This window comes from Gorilla gorilla, chromosome 11, assembly GCF_029281585.2.
Source record: "Gorilla gorilla gorilla isolate KB3781 chromosome 11, NHGRI_mGorGor1-v2.1_pri, whole genome shotgun sequence".
NCBI classification, from domain to species: Eukaryota; Metazoa; Chordata; class Mammalia; order Primates; family Hominidae; genus Gorilla; species Gorilla gorilla.
Genome location: NC_073235.2, coordinates 111,506,193 through 111,529,879, shown reverse-complemented (window position 1 = coordinate 111,529,879; position 23,687 = coordinate 111,506,193).

The following is a 23,687-nucleotide window of genomic DNA, read 5'->3' as shown; positions in this document are numbered from 1 at the left end:
GATTTAGAACTCCTTTAGCAGTTTTTGTAGTGCTGGTTTGGTAGTGGCAAATTATCTCAGCGTTTGTTTCTCTGAAAAAGAATAGACTGTATCTTTCCTTCATTTATGAAGCTTAGTTTCACTGGATACAAGATTTTGGGCTGATAATTGTTTTGTTTAAGGAGGCTAAAGATAAGACCTTAATACCTTCTACCTTGTAGGTGTTCTGCTGAGAAATCTGCTGTTAATTTGATAGGTTTTCGTTTATAGGTTGCCTGATGCTTTGCATCCCAGCTGTTAAGATTCTTTACTTCACCTTGTTTTTAAGTAACCTGAACACTATGTGCCTAGGTGATGGTCTTTTTGCGATAAATTTCCCAGGTGTTCTTTGAGCTTCTTGTATTTAATGTCTAGATATTTAGCAAGGCCAGAAAAGTTTTAATCAATTATTTCTTCAAATATGTTTTCCAAACTTTCACTTGTGTCCATGTGAAGAGACCACCAAACAGGCTTTGTGTGAGCAACAAGGCTGTTTATTTCACCTGGGTGCAGGAGGGCTGAGTCTGAAAAGAGAGTCAGCAAAGGGAGATAGGGGTGGGGCCATTTTATAAGATTTGGGTAGGTAAAGGAAAATTACAGTCAAAGGGGGGTTGTTCTCTGGTGGGCAGGAGTGGGGGTCACAAGGTGCTCAGTGGGGAAGCTTTTTGAGCCAGGATGAGGCAGGAGAAGGAATTTCACAAGGTAATGTCATCAGTTAAGGCAAGGACCCGCCATGCCATTTTCACTTCTTTGGTGGTGGAATGTCATCAGTTAAGGCAGGAACAGGCCATTTAAATATCACTTATTTTGTGATTCTTCAGTTACTTCAGGCCATCTGGATGTATACGTGCAGGTCACAGGGGATATGATGGCTTAGCTTGGGCTCAGAGGCCTGACACAAACTTTTAGATTTCTCTTCTTCCTTGGGAACATCAATTATTCTTAGATTTGGTCGTTTAACATAATCCCAACCTTCTTGGAGGCTTTCTTCATTTTTTAAATTTTTTCTTTGTCTTTGTGGAATTTGGGTTAATTCAAACGCCTTGTCTTCGAGGTCTGAAGTTTTTTCTTTTACTTGTTCGGTTCTATTGTTGAGACTTTCCAGTGTATTTTGCATTTCTCCAAGTGTGTCCTTCATTTTCACAATTTGTGATTTTTTAAAATTTATGCTATCTATTTCTCTGGAGATTTTTCCATTCATATCCTGTGTCTTTTTTTGGATTTCCTTATGTTGATATTTACCTTTCTCTGGTGCCTCCTTGAGTAACTTAATAATTGACCTTCTGAATTCTTTTTCTAGCAATTCAGAGATTTCTTCTTGGTTTGGATCCGTTGCTGGTGAGCTAGTGTGATCTTTTGGGGATGTTAAAGAACCCTGTTTCATCATATTACCAGAATTGTTTTTCTAGTTCCTTCTCATTTGGGCAGACTATGTTAGAGGGAAGATCTGGGGCTCAAAGGCTGTTGTTCAGATTCTTTTGTCCCACAGAGTGTTTCCTTGATATGAAGCTCTCCCCCTTTTCCTAAGGATGGGGCTTCCCGAGAGCCAAACTGCAGTGACTGTTATTTTTCCCCTGGGTCTAGCCACCCAGCACAGCTAGCGGGGTCCAAGCTGGTAGTAAGTAGTGTCTGCAAAAAGTCGTGTGATGTGATCCATCTTCTTGTCTCTCAGCCATGCATACCAACAACTCCAGTAGAGGTAGCAGGGGAGTGAAGAAGACTCTGTGAGGGTCCTTGGTTGTATATTTGTTAAGTGTGCTGGTTTTGTGTCAGTTGGCCTCCAGCCAGGAGGTGGCACTTTCAAGACAGCATCCATTGCAGTAGTATAGGGAGGATACAAGCTTGCTCTAGGGTCACCTGGATAAGTATTTGGCTTTCTCAGGTGGTGGTCTGGGCCATAAAGCTCCCAAGAGATTATGTCCTTTGTCTTTGGCTACCAGGGCAGGTAGAGAATGACCATCAGGTGGAGGTAGGTTAGGTGTGTCTGAGCTCAGACTCTCCTTGGGTGGGGCTTGCTGTGGCTGCTGTCGGGGATGGGGTGTATTTCTCAGGCCAATGGAGTTACATTTCTAGAGGCATTATGGCTGCATCATAAGGGTCACCAGGGAAGTGGGGGAAAGCTGGCAATGATAGGCCTCACCTAGCTCCCAAGCAGCCTGAAAGGCAAGTCTCACTCCCACAGCGCCCACCCCCAGTAGCACTGAGTTTATTTCTAGCTAGCCTGTGAGCAGGACTGAGAACTTGCCCCAGGCTACATGCCTCCCCACTGAGAAAGCAAGCAGGGCTTTCAGATTTCATGCAACCCCACCTGCATTCCTGCATCAGGAATAGCTTCCCTGGGGACCCATAGTTCCCCCAGGGCTCCTCCAACTGCTTCCTCTACCCCTATAGTTCCTTGGGCTCTCTAAAATTTATCTCAGCTCCAGGTAAGGTCACATCCTTCTCCCATGATCTGGACCTCCAGGTTTCCCAGTGAAGATGTGTGTTCAGAAACAGACATTCCCCTTCCTACACTTTGGGCACTCACAGTTTTTTGGCTGTCTCACAGAGTCTAACGTGGCAAACCACTTCCTTCAAAGGGTGTGTGGATTCTCTCAGCTTTCCTAGTATGTTCCTGTGGTAGTTCTTCGAGCAAAAGTTCACGACGTGAGTCTCCATATGCTGCTCTGTCTATCTAAGTGGGAGCTGCAAGTTAGTCCTGCCTCCCATCCACCATTTTTCCCAAATATTGTTTTAGATTCAATTATTTTTAAATGAGCCCTCTATTAGATGCTCATTTCTATGGCTTTGAACGTGATTTATTCAACCTTTTAGTGGATACAACTTGGATATGTTAATTTGAATATATATATTAAATACACACACACACACACACACACACACACCATGAATTCATATTGATGTTTCCAGTTTAGAATTTAGAACTTAGAACTACAAGATTTTTCTTAACTTCCTTGACTTTATATTTATACTCACTCATGATGAAAATCTAGGTTTCTAATGACATTAACATAATTGTTTATTTGCTTTATATTAACTAAAAACAGCTAAAGAGTTCATGCAGCTCTTTTAGTCCCTAAAATATATCACTGTAAAACTATTACAACCCAATGGCTGTCACTTAGAAGCATACTGAAACAATTATTCTCGGTGTTATTAGCCACCAGTTTGTTATGCAGATAGGTTGATTTGTTGCATTTCGCTTTGCAAATTCAGGGAGTGGTTTTATTTTTTGTATTTTGATGTAATTTTGCTTAATAAATATGCAAAATGTTGGCATAGCTCGTTATAGGCTAAATTGTGTGCTGCCCAACCAAAAGATATTATGAAGTCCCTTTCATGTGCGTCCGTGTGAAGAGACCACCAAACAGGCTTTGTGTGAGCAGTAAAGCTTTTAATCACCTGGGTGCAGGCTGGCTGAGTCCAAAAAGAGAGTGAAGGGAGATAGGGGTGGGGCCGTTTTATAGGATTTGGGTAGGTAAAGGAAAAAGTGGGGTTGTGGTCTGATGGGCAGAAGTGGGGGTCACAAGTGTTCAGTAGGGGAGCTTTTGAGCCAGAATGAGCCAGGAGAAGGAATTTCACAAGATAATGTCATCGGTTAAGGCAGGAACAGGCCATTTTCACTTCTTCTGTGGTGGAATGTCATCAGTTAAGGCAGGAACCAGCCATCTGGATGTGTATGTGCAGGTCACAGGGGATATGATGGCTTAGCTTGGGCTCAGAGGCCTGACATTCCTGTCTTCTTATATTAATAAGAAAAATAAAATGTAATAGTGGTAAAGTGTTGGGGCGGTGAAAATTTTTGGGGGTGGTATGGAGAGATAATGGGCGATGTTTCTCAGGGCTGCTTCAAGCGGGATTAGGGGCAGTGTAGGAACCTAGAGTGGGACAGATTAAGCTGAAGGAAGATTTTGTGACAAGGGGTGATATTGTGGGGTCGGTAGAAGAAGCATTTGTCATTTAGAATTATTGGTGATGGCCTGGATACAGTTTTGTATGAATTGAAAAACTAAACAGAATAAGAGAAGGAGAAAAACAGGTATTAAAGGACTAAGAATTGGGAGGACCTAGGACATCTAATTAGAGAGTGCCTAAGGAGGTTCAGCATAGCCTTGCCAGCAAAGATGATTGATTTAAGAGTTAAGAGTGGCGGCTTGGGATAGCACCAGGAGATATCAGCTGTGATGACTTGGAGAAACAGTGTAAACTGGCAGTGTAAACAAGAGCAGGGCATGTATGAGTAGTTGAGAATGGTGAATAGGAGTATGACTAGACAGAATATAGTAGGGATGACAAGTTTTTTGGGGCACAGTCCAAGTTGGTCTGGTGTCTGGAATGAGACTGGAGCCTAATAAAAAGCAGCGTCTATATGGGAGCTCAAATGGGCTATACCTTGTAGCATTCTGAGGACAGGCTTGAATTCTGAGATGGGAAAGTGGTAAAAGTATTGTCTAGTCCTCTTTAAGTTGGTGGCTGAGTTTGGTGAGGTGTGTTTTTAAAAGACCATTAGTCTGTTCTACTTTTCCTGAAGACTGAGGACTGTAAGGGATATAAAGGTTTCACTGAATACTAAGAGCCTGAAAAAATGCTTGGCTGATTTGACTAATAAAGGCTGGTCCGTTATCAGACTCTATAGAGGTGGGAAGGCGAAACCAAGGAATTATGTCTGACAGAAGGGACGAAATGACCACGGTGACCTTCTCAGACCTTGTGGGAAAGGCCTCTACCCATCCAGTGAAAGTGTCTACTTAGACTAAGAGATATTTTAGTTTTCCGACTTGGGACATGTGAGTAAAGTCAATTTGCCAGTCCTGGGCAGGGACAAATCCTCGAGCTTGATGTGTAGGAAAGGGAGGAGGCCTGAACAATCCATGAGGGGTAGTAGAATAGCAGATGGAACACTGAGAAGTGATCTCCTTAAGGATAGATTTCCATGATGGAAAGGAAATGAGAGGTTCCAAGAGATGGGCTAGCGGCTTGTAACCTACATGGAAGAGGTTATGAAATGATGACAGAATAGAATGGGCCTGTGAGGCTGGAAGGAGATATTTTCCTTGGTCTAAGAACTATTTGCCTTGTGTGGGAAGAGATTGGTAGGTGGAAGTTTCAGCAGGGGAGTAGGTGGGAGTGACCGATGCAAAGGAGAAAAACTGGCGTGAGGGACAGAAGTTGGAAAGCTAGCTGCTTGTCTAGCCACCTTATCAGCATAAGCGTTGTCTAGAGCAATGGGATCTGATGCTTTTTGATGGCCTTTGCAGTGAATGACTCCAGCTTCCTTTGGAAGTAAAGTAGCCTTGAGCAGAGTTTTTATTAAAGAGCATTAATGATGCAGGACCCTTACATAGTGAGGAAACCTCTTTCAGCCTATATAACAGCATGGTGGTGCATAATGTGAAAGGCATATTTAGAGTCACTATAAATATTGACACGTAGTCCTTTTGCAAGAGTGAGAGCTTGAGTTAAGGCAACTAGTTTGGCTTGCTGAGAGGTAGTGGAGGGGGGCAGAGCGGTAGCCTCAATAATAGATGTGGAAGATACTATAGCATAGCCTGCCTTTGCTGGTGTGTGGCGATTAGGCCTGGCGGAACTGCCATCAATAAACTAAATGTGATCAGGGTGAGGAACAGGAAAGAAGGAAATATGGGGAAATGGGGTGAATGTCAGGTGGATCAGAGAGATACAGTCATGAGGGTCAGGTGTGGTATCCAGAATAATGTGGGAGGCCAGATTGAAGTCTGGGCCAGGAACAATGGTAATTGTGGGAGACTCAACAAAGAGTGAGTACAGCTGAAGGAGCCAGGGAGCAGACACTATATGTGTCAGGTGTGAGGAAGAAAATAGATTTTGGAAGTTATGAGAATTGTAGAGAGTGAGTTGAGCATAGTTTGTGATTTTAAGGGCCTCTAAAAATATTAGGGCAGCAGCAGCTGCTGCACGGAGACATGATGGCCAGCCTAAAACAGTAAGGTCAAGTTGTTTGGACAAAAAAGGCTACAGGGTGTGGTCCTGGCTCTTGTGTAAGAATTCTGACCAGCCTAACCATGCCTAGGAAGGAAAGGAGTTGTTGTTTTGTAGAAGGGATTGGGGTTTGGGAGATTAGCCAGACACGATCAGCAGGGAGAGCACATGTGTTTTTATAAGAATTATGCCTAGATAGGTAACAGATGAGGAAGAAATTTGGGCTTGACGGAAATAATAGGAGCTGTCTGTGAAGCTTTGCGGCAGTACAGCCCAGGTAATTTGCTGGGCTTAATGGGTGTCAGGGTCAGTCCAAGTGAAAGCAAAGAGAGGCTGGGATGAAGGGTGAAAAGGAATAGTAAAGAAAGCATGTTTGAGATCTAGAACAGAATAATGGGTTGCAGAGGGAGGTATTGAGGATAGGAGAGTATATGTGTTTGGCACCATGGCAAAACAATTTGGTTGATAAGGCTCAGATCCTGAACTAACCTGTAAGGCTTGTCTGGTTTTAGGACAGGTAAAATGGGGGAATTGTAAGGAGAGTTTATAGGTTTTAGAAGCCTATGCTGTAGCAGGTGAGTGATAACAGGCTTTAATCCTTTCAAAGCGTGCTGTGGGATGGGATATTGGCATTGAGTAGGGTAAGAGTGATTAGGTTTTAATGGGATGGTAAGGGGTGCATGATCGGTCACTAAGGAGGGAGTAGAGGTGTCTTATACTTGTGAGTTAAGGTGGGGAGATATAAGGGGAGGATGTGAAGGAGGCTTTGAACTGGGGGAAAAGGTGGTAATGAGGTGCAGCTGTAGCCTAGGAATAGTCAGGGAAGCAGATAATTTAGTTAAAGTGTCTCGGCCTAATAAGGGAACTGGGCAGGTGGGGATAACTAAAAAGGAGTGCTTAAAAGAGTATTGTCTAAGTTGGCGCCAGAGTTGGGGAGTTTTAAGAGTTTTAGAAGCCTGGCTGTCAATACCTATGACAGTGATGGAGGCAAGGGAAACAGGCCCTTGAAAAAAAGGTAATGTGGAGTGGGTAGCCTCCATATTGATTAAGTAATTCTCACACCCTCCACTGTGAGAGTTACTTAAAGCTCAGCATCCGTGATGGTCTGCGGGGCTTCTGAGGTGATTGGGCAGCGTCAGTCTTTAGCCGCTAAGCCGAGAAGATCTGGGAAGGAGTCAGAGAGCCTTGGGCCGGAGTTCCAGGGCCTCTGGGAGTGCCTGCCAGGTGAGTTGAACAGTACAATTTTCAGTGGGGTCCTGCACAGATGGGACGCAGCTTAGGAGGAATCCTGGGCTGTGGGCATTCCTTGGCCTGGTGGCCAGATTTCTGGCACTTGTAGCAAGCTCCTGGGGGAGGCGGTTCTGGAGGAACGCCTGGCTGCTGCGGTTCAGGTGTTTGGAAGTTCTTCTGTGCTGGAGATGTGGCTGGGGTTTGTTTCACAGTGGAGGCAAGGAATTGCAACTCAGATACATTGTTACTTGGCTGCCTCTACTCTATTATTGTACACCTTGAAGGCGAGATTAATTAAGTCCTGTTGTGGGGTTTGAGGGCTGGAATTTAATTTTTGGAGTTTTATTTAATGTGGGAGCAGATTGGGTAATGTATATTGAGAATAAGACGGGCTTTTGATCTTTTAGGGTCTAGGGCTGTAAACAGTCTCAGGGTTGCTGCCAAACAAGCCATGAACTGGGCTGGATTTTTATATTTGATGAAAAAGAGCCTAAATGCTATCTGATTTGGGATAAAGAAAAAGGAGTATTAACCTTGACTGTGCCTTTAGCTCTAGCCACCTTTTTAAAAGTAAATTGCTGGGCAGGTAGGGGAGGGCTATTCGGGGGAACGAAACTGTAAGCCGGACCGGGTGTGAGGAAGAGAGGTGATAAAAGGATTATAGGGTGGAGAAGCGGAGGCTGAGGAAGAATTGGGACCTAGCTCGGCCTGGCGAGGAGGGGAGAGGTCAGATGGGTCTGTAGAAAAGGAAGATTAGAAAGACTCAGCGACGCTTGGGGTTGGGACTGAGGGGACAGGCGGGAGGGAAAGAAGGAAGATTTGGGATAAGTCGCATTGGGAACAGAGACTAGGGAGGGAACAATGTGTAAAAGAAGGCCTGGACGTCAGGCACCTCAGACCGTTTGCCCATTTTATGATAAGAATTATCTAGATCTTGTAGGATGGAAAAATCGAAAGTGCCATTTTCTGGCTATCTGGAACTACTGTCGAGTTTGTATTGGGGTCAAGCAGCATTGTAGAAGAAAATAAGGCACTTAGGTTTTAGGTCAGGTGTGAGTTGAAGAAGTTTTAAGTCTTGAGAGCACAGACTAAGGGAGAAGAGGGAGGAATGGAGGGTGGAAGTTTGCCCATAGTGAAGGAGGCAAGCTGAGAGAAAAGAAAAAGTAGAGACACAGAGGGAAGGGGTTCGGGGGTTCTCACCCTCCAGAAAAGTGGGAAAGGGGTCGGAGCGTGGAAATAAGGGGTTGGAGCACAGAGATAAGAGGTTGGGGCATGGAAATAAGGGATCAGGGCACAGAGATAAGGGGTCCAGGGGTTCTTGCCTCCCAGAAAAGTGGTGAAGGGGTAGAGACACGGAGAGAAGGAGTTGAGGGGTTCTTGCCCTCCCCCCCCAGAAAAGCAGTACTTGCCACTAAGGGTGAAGGACCAAGGCAGGTGTCCTTGCATGGTCAGACACCTCTGAAATGTGGGTGAATAATCAGGTGTCCCTGCAATGATTAAACACCAAGGGACGGCTGCCTTCCCGAGTCCATGACCAGTGCTGGAGTTTTGGTTCCACGGATAAAACATGTCTCCTTTGTCTCTACCAGAAAATGAAAGGAATTGAAATTAAGAGAAGGGAGAGATTGAAGGGTGGCACCAAGATTGAAAGGAGAAAGTGGTTGAGGGATAGTGAGAGAGGTTGGAGAAGAGAGTAAGAAGAGGCCGCTTACCTGATTTAAAATTGGTGAGATGTTCCTTGGGCTGGTGGGTCTGAGGACCTGAGGTCGTAGGTGGATCTTTTTCACGGAGCAAAGAGCAGGAGGACAGGGCATTGATCCCCCAGGGAGGTCCCCCGATCCGAGTCACGGCACCAAATTTCATGCGTGTCTGTGTGAAGAGACCACCAAACAGGTTTTCTGTGAGAAATAAAGTTTTTAATCACCTGGGTGCAGGCTGGCTGAGTCTGAAAAGAGAGTCAGTGAAGGGAGATAGGGGTGGGGCCATTTTATAGGATTTGGGTATGTAAAGGAAAAAGGGAGGTTGTGGTCTGGTGGGCAGGAGTAGGGGTCACAAGGTGTTCAGCAGGGGAGCTTTTGAGCCAGGATGAGCCAGGAGAAGAAATTTCACAAGATAATGTCATCAGTTAAGGTAGGAACAAGCCATTTTCACTTCTTTTGTGGTGGAATGTCATCAGTTAAGGCAGGAACCAGCCATCTGGATGTGTACGTGCAGGTCACAGGGGATATGATGGCTTAGCTTAGGCTCAGAGGCCTGACAGTCCTAACTCCTAGGACCTCAGAAATGACCTTATTTGGAAACAAGGTTGTTGCAAATATTAGTTAAGATGAGGTCATGCTGGAGTATTCTGGGCCCTTAATCTAATCTGACTGCTGTTTTTAGAAGAAGAGAAGAGACACAGGGAGATGATGGCTATGTGAGTAGAGGCAGAAATTGCAGACAAACACCAAAAGCTAGAAGAGGAAAGGATGGATTCTCCCCTACAGGTTTTAGAGGGAGGATGGTCCCAGCAACACCTTGATTTTGAAATTCTGGCATGCAGAACTATGAGACAATAAATTGCTGTAGTTCAAAGGCACTAATTTTTTATAGCAGCCCTAAGAAACTAATACAGTTCCAAATTAAAATCTATAAAATGTTATATCCACAGAAATCTGATTTTCATCCCTATATTCTCATTCCTGTCCCCTCCTCTTCTTAAAGATTACTATTTTAAAAATACCTTGGAATTTAATGTTTTATTTTTATTATATAAGGAGATACATAAATATATATATTATTATTTAAGGAAATACATAAGTGCATTTGCCTCTTCCCTTTATTACATAAAAGATGATATAACAATTTCTTTCTTTTTTTGTTGCTTAACAATATATCCTTGAGCTCATATTATCAGTCTATAAATACATTATTTTACCTCTTATATAACTGCATGATATTTCATTATGTGTATCATACCACAGTTCATTCAGTCAGCTCAGATAGACATTTGGATTGCTTTCATTCTTTTGTTATTACATGTAGTGTTGTAATAAAACTTCTTATGTATGGTTATTTTTTGTTTTGTTTTGTTTTTTTCCAATGCATTTGTGGGATAGAATTTGAGATGTGGGGTTGCTGTGTCAAATGGGAAGTAAGTGTGTAATTTTTCTAGGGATGATGGAAGCAGAGATTGAAGTGCTGAGAGGAAAAGGGTCATGAGCAAAGGAATGTAGTTGGCCTCTATAGAAGCTGGAAAAGGAAAATAAATCGATTCTCTCCAGGAGCCTTCAGATGAAATGCAGCCCTGCAGGCACCTTGACTTTAGCCTCTGACCTCCAGATTATAAGAGAATAAATTTCCATTGTGTTAATCAACTAAATTTGTGATAATATGTTGCAGTAGCAACATAGGAAACTAATATATTTAGGCTGCTTAAAGCAGGACTAATTAACACAGTTTAAGAAAACAAAACCTGGGAAATTCTTTTAAAATTAATCTTATGCTAAAAAAAGACCTGATCTGATTTTGTGAAAAGTTAACAGGTGGACAAGAATGCTGAGAAGAGAATGGATTCATCAGCAGGGTACTACTTTAATGGATTACATCTGTGCTGATGAAAGCAGTGGGACATTTCTAAGCTCAGGAGTCCCTAGGATTCGCACTGCTCTCTGAGCACTTATTAGTAGAGAAGGAAGCACCCCCAAAGCTCCCCAGGCTACATACTTACCTGTGCTTTTCTCATGTCTTTCTCATTAATTGTTTTGATGGGCTTTGCAGTTTATGCATAAATAATATATATATAAAGCCTTACCAAGTTGCTAGTATTTGAGGTCCAACAGCAATCTCTGAATTGCAGTTTTGGTTCTTTTAACTTAAGTATTTGCAGTTTTCTCCAGTTTATTGAAAATTTAAGTCATGAAAAGGTGGATTTAAAGCCTGTCTTTTCCATAAACAACTATATATCATGGCCATATTGCTTGACTTCCCCAAATCTTAGTTTCCTTATCTGTAATATGGAGAGAAACAGCTATTGCATGCTTGATACAAACTAGTTCAAAATGCATGTTCAACAATATAGGGGAATTCTTTTCCTTTCATTACTAAAGTCAATTGCCCTATTAACCTAGTAATTCAAGGCTGTACACCTTACTATAGTAAAGAGCTTTACAAATTTTTGTTTGGCATGCTGTAGTGTAAAAAGCACTGGTTATGAAAACATCTGTTTGACCCTGAGGAATTTCCTTAAGCTCTTTGAGTGTCAGTTCTCTCATCACTGATATATACTATATTAGTCCATTTTCATACTGCTATGAAGAGATACCCAAGACTAGATAATTTATAAAGAAAAAGAGGTTTAATGGACTCACAGTTCCACATAGCTGGGGAGACCTCACAATCATGACAGAAGGCAAAGCAGGAAGAAAGGCACATCTTACATGGTAGCAGGCAAGACAAGGGCACCACCCTTTATAAAACCATCATATCTTCTGAGACTCATTTAATATCACAAGAGCAGCATGGGATAAAACCCACCCCCATGATTCAATTACCACCCACTGGGTCCCTCCCATGATATGTGGGGATTATAGGAGCTACAATTCAAGATGAAATTTGGGTGGGGACACAGCCAAATGATACCATGAAGATAATGAGAAATGTGAAAACACCATGAGTATTTTCTGGCATATCATAAGTGTTCAATAAATGTTATTTTGTTTTATTCTTATTTAAAATATTTTACTTGAAAATTATGGCAGGATATATAATTTTGAAAGGACAAATTTAAAACAAAAATACCATGTTTGTCTTCACTTAATGAACAGCCACCACTATCTAACAAAATAAAAAAATTCTTAGAACTGAAAATTTTGGTTCTTTGAATTCTGATAATGGCCATGGCAGATAGATAGAATTTTTTTTTTGCAGACCCACTTTAAATTCATTATTAAATTATTTTACAGTTTATAAAATACACTCACACAAAAATATTTTTAAGGTTTTAGCATTGACTTACAAAATGTAATCTATGCTAGCACTATTTATTTTTCCTCCCAGAAACATAATGAGCTGATCAGGGAAGGAAATGAAGAGAAATAAAGTCTGCAGGGGCCTCCAGGAAAAGGAGGGTGAGCAGCTGAACTGGAACCTGGTCTGATCTGAAAAACAAATTTCTGGCCTGGCTTATTTCTTGTGGCAAGTTGTGCCTAATTCCATAAGATTCCCACGCTGAAACCAATCTTTAATACTTGAGCCCAGACATCCAAACCTCATAAATACCTATTCTGAATGCCCCCCACCTGAGACTCTGCCTGGACTCTGTCATGGTGGTGGTCTCACTTAGTGCAGTCGGTAATAATCCCTCATTTGCTTGATCAGCAGTTTATTCTCTTCTTTTGGAGTAGGTGCAATCACGTTCATAATGCAAATGTCTCTGAGTGAAGGATGGTGAGAAGTGAGCTCCTGACTAAAAGATTGCAGAGTGAGGGAGGGGTCGGTGGAAGGAAGGCTATGAAAGAGAAGGCTGTCAAAAGGAGGGGGAGAAAATACATTTGACAAAAATTCTATCTTTAGATGTTTTTGAAACTTCATCTGTGGTATAGGAAATAGTAGATACTGCATGCTCCACCTTAAGACAGCAGCTTCAAATTGTTTTATTACTTTATCATGAGTTAAATGATAGAGACTACCGTTCCACAGTGAATCTCTAGGAAATTTATTATAGCAGAAATTCTGTTGAAAACAGGAACAGTTAGAGCAGTGGATTCTAACAGAAGTGAAAGAAGTAACTTTTTAAAATGCGATTAACAAAACATAAATGAATTAATAAAGAAAAGTATTTTTTTAAATGGCATTGGAGTTCTGTACTGGTAAAATATTCCTAAGAGAATCATAGACCAAGAAGCCAAACACAAAATGTGGAGACACCAAGGAAGACTCAGCATTAAGTTAATGAAATTAATGAAGTGATCATGTGGTCATACATTTCTGTAAACATTTTTAACATGTTTTTTTTTTTTTTTCTGCAATTGGTTAAAACCTTAGGTTGGTTGGTTGGAGTAGTCACAGGCTTTCTGACATTCAGTTAAAGGAAAAGGAGACGTGATTACATTTTGTTTGGATTAAGTGGAATATGCTTATGTGGTTTGTTCCTTCCACAACAGTGAAGTTAATGCTAGCAGTGTCAAAGCAGAAAAGGCTTCCAGGAAAATGCCTACACCATCTATGCCAACTCTCCTGGGGCATGAAGGTACAGGGCCCCAGGTCATCTTGCAATATGAATGTGTCCTCTGGCACCCAGGCCTGGGAGTGTGTGGATGATTGAAAAGAAACAAATTTGGAAATAAATAAGGAACAAGACAGAACTGCCATGTTAAAGACGGAATTAACTTTCTCTCTGGAAAATGAAAACATGGAATCATTGACATATTACAATAGCATAAAAAATATGCAACCAAAAGATGAAGAGTAAAAAGATATTATAGATTGAGTTAGGAAGTTAATTAATAAGGATATATTATTTATTCAAATGTTATATTTGTGATATATGTCAGTTTTGAAATATTTAATTTTTATTGATTCATTTTATTATGAATAAGTGTTCATTTTGTATCTGATTCTGTGCTTCTGATTTTAGATCCTCTTTCATTAGGGAGTGTCCCTAGAGTGCATAAGCTTCTATAGCCATAAAACCTGGATCTATCCCTCAATCAAGTGCATTAACTGTCCCTTTTGGGGCCCTGCATTGCCAGTTGATGTTAGGCAGGGTGCATGAGTTGGAGAAAAGACCCATTCTCTACATCCTAACATTTCCCAATACCACATTTTGCAGCACTAATGCACACTGGGCACATCAGTGGCACCTTTCCACAGACCTGTTGGTGTTGCCACAGTATTTCACTGGTAGAGTTCCCTTGCTGTAGATGGTAGATTTTTCAGTTTTGCAGAATCTCTAGTGTTCTAGGAATTCATTGTGAGAAAACAATGCATTCTTGATCAAACATAAAAGGATTCTTAGAGAAAAAACAAGCTAGTCTATGCTGTCTGATTTTTCCATAACATACTAAACTACTAAAAACCACAAATCTATTTTGCAATATACTACTGTACAACTTTCCCTTTCTGTATTAGTCTTTTGGGATATTGTTGCATTTTCTTTACTAGAGGGCCAAGTTCTGACATAATTGAGACTACTCTCTTTCTTAACCTACAAAGTCCTCTGAACCTTGAGGTCAGAGCACGGGAGCTTAAAGAAATTGCCTGCTATTTTCTATATTCATTCCAAATTTTAGCATATCAAGGGAGCAAACGTAGCTGACCTTGGATGAAATATTTAAGGAGTACGCATGCTAAGAGTATCCTTGCTTAATTATTAGGCCTATTTTCATAGACAGTGGTTGGGATAAATTAACATATATTAATCTTGTAAGAGATCATTTCTGAATGGTATTAAGGGGCTTTGGAAGAGTTAGTTCATCTCACATGGTTTATCATTTCCTAATAAGAGAATAAAATACATTTATTAATATTCTGACACTTTGGAGACAAATTTCTGGTTCATACAATAAGTGCCCAGTAGCAAATGTGTGCTGGAATCAAGTTTGTTAGGGTTAATTTTGATTTCATAGAGTAGGATGGATATCTTTATTTGATCCTTCTTCAAAAAAAAGATAAAGGCAGGAACCAATTAGTGAAAAAAAAATAGCTCATGCCTCAACACCATCTTGATGATTCAAATACTGAAGTGTGCATAGCATCTGTTTGTGTCAAAGTGCCCATGTATGGTTATCTTTACAGTTGACAGGAGTTTTTGTTTTACTAATAAGCTGTTTCTCAAAACAGATGCCATTAGTCTGGCTTTCTGAACTGTAAGTCAAAGGAAAAAACAAACAAACCAAAAATAAGTTCAGCAGAGCACATTTATTTTCTATTTTATTTTAGTTTTCCTATGGTATAAACTTTCTCTTCAAGCTTGAATATCCTGCTGCAATTATTCGAAATTTTTTAAATGTCTGAGTTCTTTTATGCCAGTATCATGCAAGCAGCATATCTAATGAAGCCAGGGCTCCAGATTGCAGAGAAAACAAGGCTGGGTCTCTGTCTTTCATTAGTTAGTGTGGGCAAGTGAAACCTACAACCTTTCTGGTTTAAAACCCTACCAAATATCAGAGTATGACCCAGGAAAATGTTAGACCCATCCATATGTTGTGGCAGTAACCAAGTTATATAGAAATGTGGTTTATTAGTCCATTTTCATGCTGCTGATAAAGACATACCCCAGACCAGGCAATTTACAAAAGAAAGAGGTTTAACTGGAATCACAGTTCCATGTGGCTGGGGAGGCTCACAATCATGACAGAAGGCAAGTAGGAGCAAATCACATCTAACATAGATGGCAGCAAGCAAAGAGAGAGCTTGTGCAGAGAAATTCCTGTTTTTAAAACCATTGGATCTCATGAGACTGATTCGCTATCAGGAGAACAGCATAGGAAAGACCTGCCCCCATAATTCAATCACCTCCCACTAGATTCTTCCCACAACATGTAGGAATTGTGGGAGTTACAATTCAAGATGTGATTTGGGTGGGGACACAGGAAAACCATATCATTTCACCCCGGCCCCTCCAAATCTCATGCCCTCACATTTCAAAACCAATCATGCCTTCCCAACAGTCCGTCAAAGTCTTAACTTAATTCAGCATTAATGCAAAAGTCCTCAGTCCAACATCTCATCTGAGAAAAGCCAAGTCTCTTCCACCTATGAGCCTGTAAAATCAAAAGCAAGTTAGTTTCTTCCCAGATATGGTGGAGGTACAGGCATTGGGTAAATACAGCCATTCCAAGTGGGAGAAATTGGCCAGAATGAAGGGGCTACAGGCCTCATGCAAGTCTGAAATCCAGTGGGGCAGTCAAATCTTACATCCCCAAAATGATCTCCTTTGATTCCACGTCTCACATCCAGGTCATGCTGATGCAAGAGGTGGGTTTCCATTGTCTTCGGCAGCTCTGCCCCTGTCGCTTTGCAGGGTACAGCCTCCCTCCTGGCTGTTTTCATGGACTGGCATAAAGTGTATGTGACTTTTCCAGGTACACGGTGAAAGCTGTCAGTGGATCTACCATTCTGGAGTCTGGAGAATAGTGGCCCTCTTCTCACAGCTCCACTAGGCAATGCCCCAGTAGGGACTCTGTGTGGCAGCTCCGACCCCACATTTCCCTTCCTCACTGCCCTAGCAGAGGTTCTCCATGAGAGCCCTGCCGTTGAAGCAAATTTCTGCCTAGACATCCAGGCATTTCCATACATCCTCTGAAATCTAGGCAGAGAGTCCCAAACCCTAATTCTTGAATTCTGTGTACGGCAGGCTCAACACCACGTGGAGGCTGCCAAGGCTTGAGGTTTGCACCCTCTGAAGCCATGGCCTGGGCTTTACATTGGCCCCTTTCAGCCATGGCTGGAGTGGCTGGGACACAGGGCACCAAGTCCCTAGGCTGCACACAGCACAGGGACACTGGGCCCAGCCCACAAAACAACTTTTTCCTCCTAGGCCTCCAGGAGGCCTCCAGGCCTATGATGGGATGGGCTGCTGTGAAGACCTCTGACATGCCCTGGACACATTTTCCCCATTGTCTTGGGGATTAACATATGGCTCCTTGTTACTTGTGAAAATTTCTGCAGCCAGCTTGAATTTCTCCTCAGAAAATAGGATTTTCTTTTCTATCACATTGTCCAGCTATATATTTTATCAACTTTTATGCTCTGCTTCCCTTATAAAACTGAATGCCTTTAACAGCACCCAAGTCACCACTTGAATGCTTTGCTACTTCAAAATTTCTTCTGCTAGATACCCTAAATCATCTCCCTCAAGTTCAAAGTTCCACAAATCTCTAGGACAGCGGCAAAATGCCACCAGTCTCTTTGCTAAAACATAACAAGAGTCACTTTTGCTCCAGTTCCCAACAAGTTCCTCATTTCCATCTGAGGCCACCTTAGGCTGGACTTTATTGTTCATATTGCTATCAGCACTTTGGGCAAAGCAGTTCAACAAGTCTCTAGGAATTTCCAAACTTTTCCACATTTTCCTGTCTTCTTCTGAGCCCTCTAAACTGTTTCAACCTCTGCCTGTTACCCAGTTCCAAAGTCGCTTCCACATTTACAAGTATCTTTTCAGCAGTGCCCCACTCTACTGGTACCAAATTACTGTATTAGTCCATTTTCACGCTACTGATAAAGACATACCCAAGACTGGGCAATTTATAAAAGAAAGAGGTAAAGGACTCGCAGTTCCACATGGGTGGGGAGGCCTCACAATCCTGGTGGAAGGCAAGTAGGAACAAGTCACATCTTACGTGAATGGCGGCAGGCAAAGAGAGAGCTTGTGTGGAGAAACTCCAGTTTTTAAAATGGTCAGATCTCGTCAGACTCATTCACTATCATGAGAACACCGCAGAAAAGACTTGCCCCAATAATTCAATCACCTCCCACCAGATTCCTCCCACAACGTGTGGGAACTGTGGGAGTTACAAGTCAAGATGAGAGACTCTCATATGGAGACTTCCCCTTGCTTTTCATTGCATGTGGGGGCTTCGCACTTATGGTGCCAATGGAAGAAAGCAATGAGAGTGACGGATCTCTTAACTCTGTGAGAGATTTCATAGCAATATCTGCATTTTTATCAAATCTGTTAGGTCTGAAAGTGTTATAATCTAATGCCAATTCAGCACCTGAAGGCTTACCAACTTTGCCTTTGAACTAAAATACCAAAATGGTATTTACTTAAAATATCAAAGAATATGCATTTATTAGACTTTTGTGATTTGTTACACTTTATATATATGTACAATTTATGGGTCTATGAGACATAATATAGCTCAGGCTAAAGTAGAAAAGTTCCTTCTTGGGGTCTTAATATTAACTGGTATCAAAACAGAGACCGTCTTGAGAAAAAAACAAAATAAATACTAGTTGGACTCCTGAAACAAACTGAATTGCCTTTTTATGTCCTGAGCAGCTCATAAGCTTGTCTCTAAAATAAATTCTTATTGATTTTCCATAAAGTAGTGGTGATCAAAGATACCTGTTCTGCTACTCAGTGGTTCAGAGTTTTCTTATCCGTAAGGAATTTGAGTGTGTATGTGTGACTGTGGTGGTGGTGTGTGGAAAACGAGTAATTGATAACTACTGTTGAAGTCCTAAATAATTGTTTTTTAATTTTTTTTAACTTTTAAGTTTGGGGTACATATGCAAGTTTGTTATTTAGGTAAACTTGTATCATGGGGACATGTTGTGCAGATTATGTCATCACCCAGGTATTCAGCCTAGAACCCATTAGTTACTTTTCCTGATTCTTTCCCTCCTCCCACCATCCACCTTCCTACAGCCCCCAGTGTGTGTTGTTCCCCTCTATGTGTCCATGTGTTCTCATCTTTTAGCTCTCACTTGTGTTCTGAATGGTATTGCCTAGGTTGTCTTCCAGGGTTTTTATAGTTTTGGGTTTTACATTTAAGTCTTTAATCTATCTTGAGTTAATTTTTATATATGGTATAAAGAAGGGGTCCAGTTTTAATCTTCTGCATGTGGCTAGCCAATTATCCTAGCACCATTTACTGAATAGGGAATCCTTTTCCCATTGCTTGTTTCTGTCAGGTTTGTTGAAGATCAGATAGTTGTAGGTGGATGGTCTTATTTTGGGGTTCTCTATTCTTTTCCATTGGCCTATGTGTCTGTTTTTGTACCAGCACCATGCTGTACATGTAAACTGTACATGTAAACTCTAGCCCTGTAGTACAGTTTGAAGTTAAGTGGATGCCTCCAGTCTTGTTCTTTTTGCTTAGGATTGCCTTGGCTATTTGGGCTCTTTTTGGTTCCACATGAATTTTAAAATAGTATTTTCTAGTTCTGTGAAGAATGTTATTGGTGGTTTAAAAGGAATATCACTGAACCTATACGTTGCTTTGGGCAGTATGGCCATTTTAATAATATTGATTTTTCCTATCCATGAGCATGGAATGTTTTTCCATTTATTTGTATCATCTCTGATTTATTTGAGGAGTGGTTTGTAGTTTTTCCCGCAGTGGTATTTTACCTCCTGATAGCTGTATTCTTAGGTATTTTATTCTTTTTATGGCAATTGTGAATGGGAGTTTGTTCCTGATTTTGCCCTCAGCTTGACTGTTATTGATGTACAGGAATGCTAGTGATTTTTGCTCATTGATGTTGTATCCTGAGACTTTGTTGAAGTTGTTTATCAGCTTAAGAAGCTTTTGGAAACCCTAAATAATTCTGTCACCATATTTTTAACATTAAGTAAGAAAATGGGAGTGATTGATCCAATTTTTGCAAGGGTATTACAGTACTCTAAAGTGCAAATGTTTGCTGCCAGCTGAAATTCCCGGTAAAGTAAATGTTTGTGTCATCTCACATTTTTTCCTTAACTATCCCCCACCTCCTCTTCCCCTCTCCCACCTCTAATGTCAACAAGAAAATACATTTCTAGCCTGAATTGTCTTGAAGCTTGGATAGTTATATTGTGTTGCAATGCCACAATTCATGAGCAGAACTTCCCTGTTTTATTTTTGAACTTTCATCTACACCCAAAAAACGTAGTTGTAACATGAAACTGATAACAGAGACATTGAGTCTATGAGTTTATCTGGAATGGGAGAAATAGCCATCAGAGATGGAACACATTCAGAAAAAACAAACAAACAAAAACATGAGGTTAAATGTTTTCCTCTCCCTTTCCGAAACCTAAAAGGGGCATCTATTTCCAGTAAACATTGGGAATGGGGTAGCTATGTATCAGTAGCTCATGAACTGTTTTTATCCAACCAAACTCACAGAGCATTTCTTTATTGAGAAGGTTGAAGAGGATGTCTCCACTCTGATCATTAAATGTACACACAGGAGCTGCAAAATACACTGAGCTTGTGAGTTTTTCACTGAGGACCACTGAGATCAACAGAATGGAAGATTGAAGTGAGAAATTAGGAGTCTCAGTCTTGAGGGTTATAAGGGGTATAAGGCAGGTCACTTGAACTTGGATTCAAGATAAGACCACATACAGAAAAGCAAGTTGCTTTGATAGAAAAACATGGATCAGCACTTCCCTGTGTGTGACAGGGAGAGAGCCCAGTGATGTGACTCAGAAGGAAAAAGGTCTGTAATCAGTACTTCGGATGAACATTATATCCTAAGTCCCACTCTTATAGAGTCAAAATGCACTTAAAAAGTTTGAGAACCCTTCTCAGTAAAGGAATTTTTATATTATCACAGATAAAACTTCTTTTTCTCCAAAAGCACCTTACAACCATTCTGTATAACTAGGATTTTATGAAATATTTTAGGAAATGCTGTTGTAGATAATTAAGAGTGTAATGTGAGGCCATGCTTGAACTAAGTGAAAATCTCTAAGAGTACTTAAATTTTTCATTTCCATTGCTACACACATCTCCCTTGTCCCAGATGTTCAGTACCACTCAGACATACCTCTAAGAAATGTGGAGTTCAAGGATCAAAATACGTTAATACTACTTTAAAAGAGACTCTGTTGACATGAATTCCACGTACAGTTTTATTTTGTGGTTAAGCTATTTCCAAGATGAGAGACTGGATGGGTAACGCATTTTTATTTATTTTCTTAAAATTTCTTAAACAACTAAAATTATGTGCTATGTTTATGAACTAATTTGGTTACTGAATTTTTTTTATTTTTTATTTTGCCAAGGGTCCTTAAAAGAAATCACTAACCTCTCTTTGAAGTATTCAGGACACTAAAGAGAATGAGTTTATAGTCATAATAAAAAATTTAATCAAAATTGGAGAAATGTGGAGGGTGCATGCTATGAGATGAGAGAGAGATCATGGTAGACTGCAGCTGCTTTCTAACCATGAACTTAGGCAAGGTGCCTAATCCCTCTGTGCCATACCACAAATGTTAATTCTCACTCACTCTAAACTGTACCACTCAGAGAACCAGGCTAATGAAATCTCCATCACCTTTTAGTGATCTCATCAAGTGAAAGGGGCAAAGGAAGAGATAAAAAGAGTTTTTTAAATTTTTCTCTTTGTTAGTCTGGGAATGATACAAATAAGTTCTGTTCATATTTCATTATCCAGAATTGGTCATGTGCCCCTGCATGTTGTTCTGGAAGGTGGAAAAGCAGATAGAATGATTAGCAAGCTCCGTGTCTCTGCTACAGACACTTTCTCAGGTATCCAAATATTCTTCTATGAACATGCTTTGTAACTGCTGCATAGTGTTTCATTATATATGTATAACAGTTAAGGTAAATTTAAATTATTCATCTTTAAGCAACATAGTCTGGGTAGACTCCCATGCCTTTTGTAAAGGTTTAACTATTTGATTATTAACTGAATGAAAGTTAAATCTTTCATGATAATTCGTGTGTTTGTGTGTGTGTTTGTGGTAAAGGGACAATATCCAAACATGTACTAAGCAAAAAATGGTATGCCTCATGTTTGCATACAACAGGAATAAGTATTTAGATGTGGTGTGGTGGCTCTTTTCCTTCTACAGAATCCAACTCAAAACATGTTTCCTCTAATACGTTGCCCATTTGAACATGTCAGTCTGTTCATCCTGTTCCCTGATCTAAATTGGTAATTAAGAAACTGAGAAACCTATGCAAACATCAGTTTTAGCATGTACTGTCTTCCAGCAACTTTTGTAGCAACCAATAATTCAATTGAGCTTTGAAAGATCTTTGTATAACCTGTAAGTTAATTTTTGTTCATTTATAGCTGGACACGTAACTAGAAAGAGAACTGTGTTTGGAAAATGAAGTGCACATAGAAGCTTAAAAGTTGTAACTTTTGAAGATTGTAGGTTTATATCTCATCCAAGTTGCATGTTGTACATCATATTTCTCATCCAAGTGTATCTCTGCCAGGGAGATGGCTTCTTTTCTGTCAGAAATAGGGTGGAACAACCATCTTGCATTTAGGACTTCTTTTTATTTATTCTGAGGACAGTCTGAGTTCTTCCTTTTCATGTAGCCTCATTATCTAAAAGGTCAGTAAACATCTCTGTGAAATTCCCTTTCAGGATCCTACAAAGTGCTTAAATTTTACCATGTTTAAGTGGAATTTTGGATCATTAGAAAATGTCATTCTCTCTGGCTAGCCAAAAATCAGAGAGGAAGAATTTGCAAAACATAAAATGTAAAAGGAAGATAGATTTAATAGTTGAATCTTAATTTCTTGTTACTGTGCCTTGAGGGCCTGGGAGGGTGACCAATGTAACTTCTCGGGATGATTTCTAGTCTAGTCCAGCCAAAATAATAACTTTGTTAGCTGGACCTCATTTGCTGTCTGAGAAGAATTACTTAACAGCTTATAGTTCCAGTCTCTCTGCTGACATTCCCCAGACTCATGGATCATCGTGCTAAAGGATATTTTCATCTTTGGTAGTCGATTTTCTCTTTTGATATCCATTGCCCTCTCCCTTCCTTCACTAGACACACCAACACTGTATATGGTGGAAACTCACTTCTAGTAGTCCAGGTGCTAAACAAGAAAACCAGCGTGGTAAACTGAGAGGGAAATGAAATTCGTGCTTTGAGTTTGTGGAAATACAAATCAAATTATGACCCAATTATCTTAGTCAGTTTACACTGCCATAACAAAAATGCCATAGTTTGGGTGACTAAAAAGACAGAAATTTCTTTTCTTACAATTCTGGAACCTGAAAGTCAGGGTAATCCAGGTGCCAACATGTCCAGGTTCTGGTGAGGGATCCCTTCCTAAATTGCAGCCAGCCATCTTCTATTTCCTCGTGCCAAGGAGAAAGAGATAAAACTTTCTGGTGTCTCTGTTATAAGGGCACCAATCCCATCATGAAGACTGCACCCTCATGACCTCACCTTAATCTAATTATTCCTGAAAGGCCATATGTTCAAATATCATCACATTGGGGGCTGGGGCTTCCAGCTATGGACTTCGGGGGAATACAATTCAATCCATAATACCAATCATTGTTTGTTTGTTTTTTTTTCCAAGTCAGGTGTTTTAAAATTAGGATGAAGCTCTCACAAGAAGAATGCACATATCTGTTAGGCTAGTCACACTGCAAAATAGTACAGCTGCCTCAAAAATGTCAGAAGTATCAGAAATATGTAAAGACATAGCTTGATGTACTTTCTGTGAAAGTGTGCCCTCATGGCCACAGGAATGCTCTCCAATTCCTGAGCTTGTTGGGCTACACTGAGCATCTGGGATTAACTCCTACCAAATCTCTATGGACTCCTTGATCGTAATATGCAGCAGGAAACAGTACACCTAGACACACAGTTGATATAGCCCCATGAAATTTCAATGGAGCAGTGTGTGTCCAATATTTCTCGCTGTGCTTGTGGGTTATGGGGCCCACAAACATCCTGTCAGATGTTGGTCTTCTCAGGCCAAGAAAGCTGGGATAATGCCTCTCACAGCCAGAGCTGAGGGAGGTCCAGAATCCTGGCTACCTTAGAGTTGGGAAGATGGGGCTG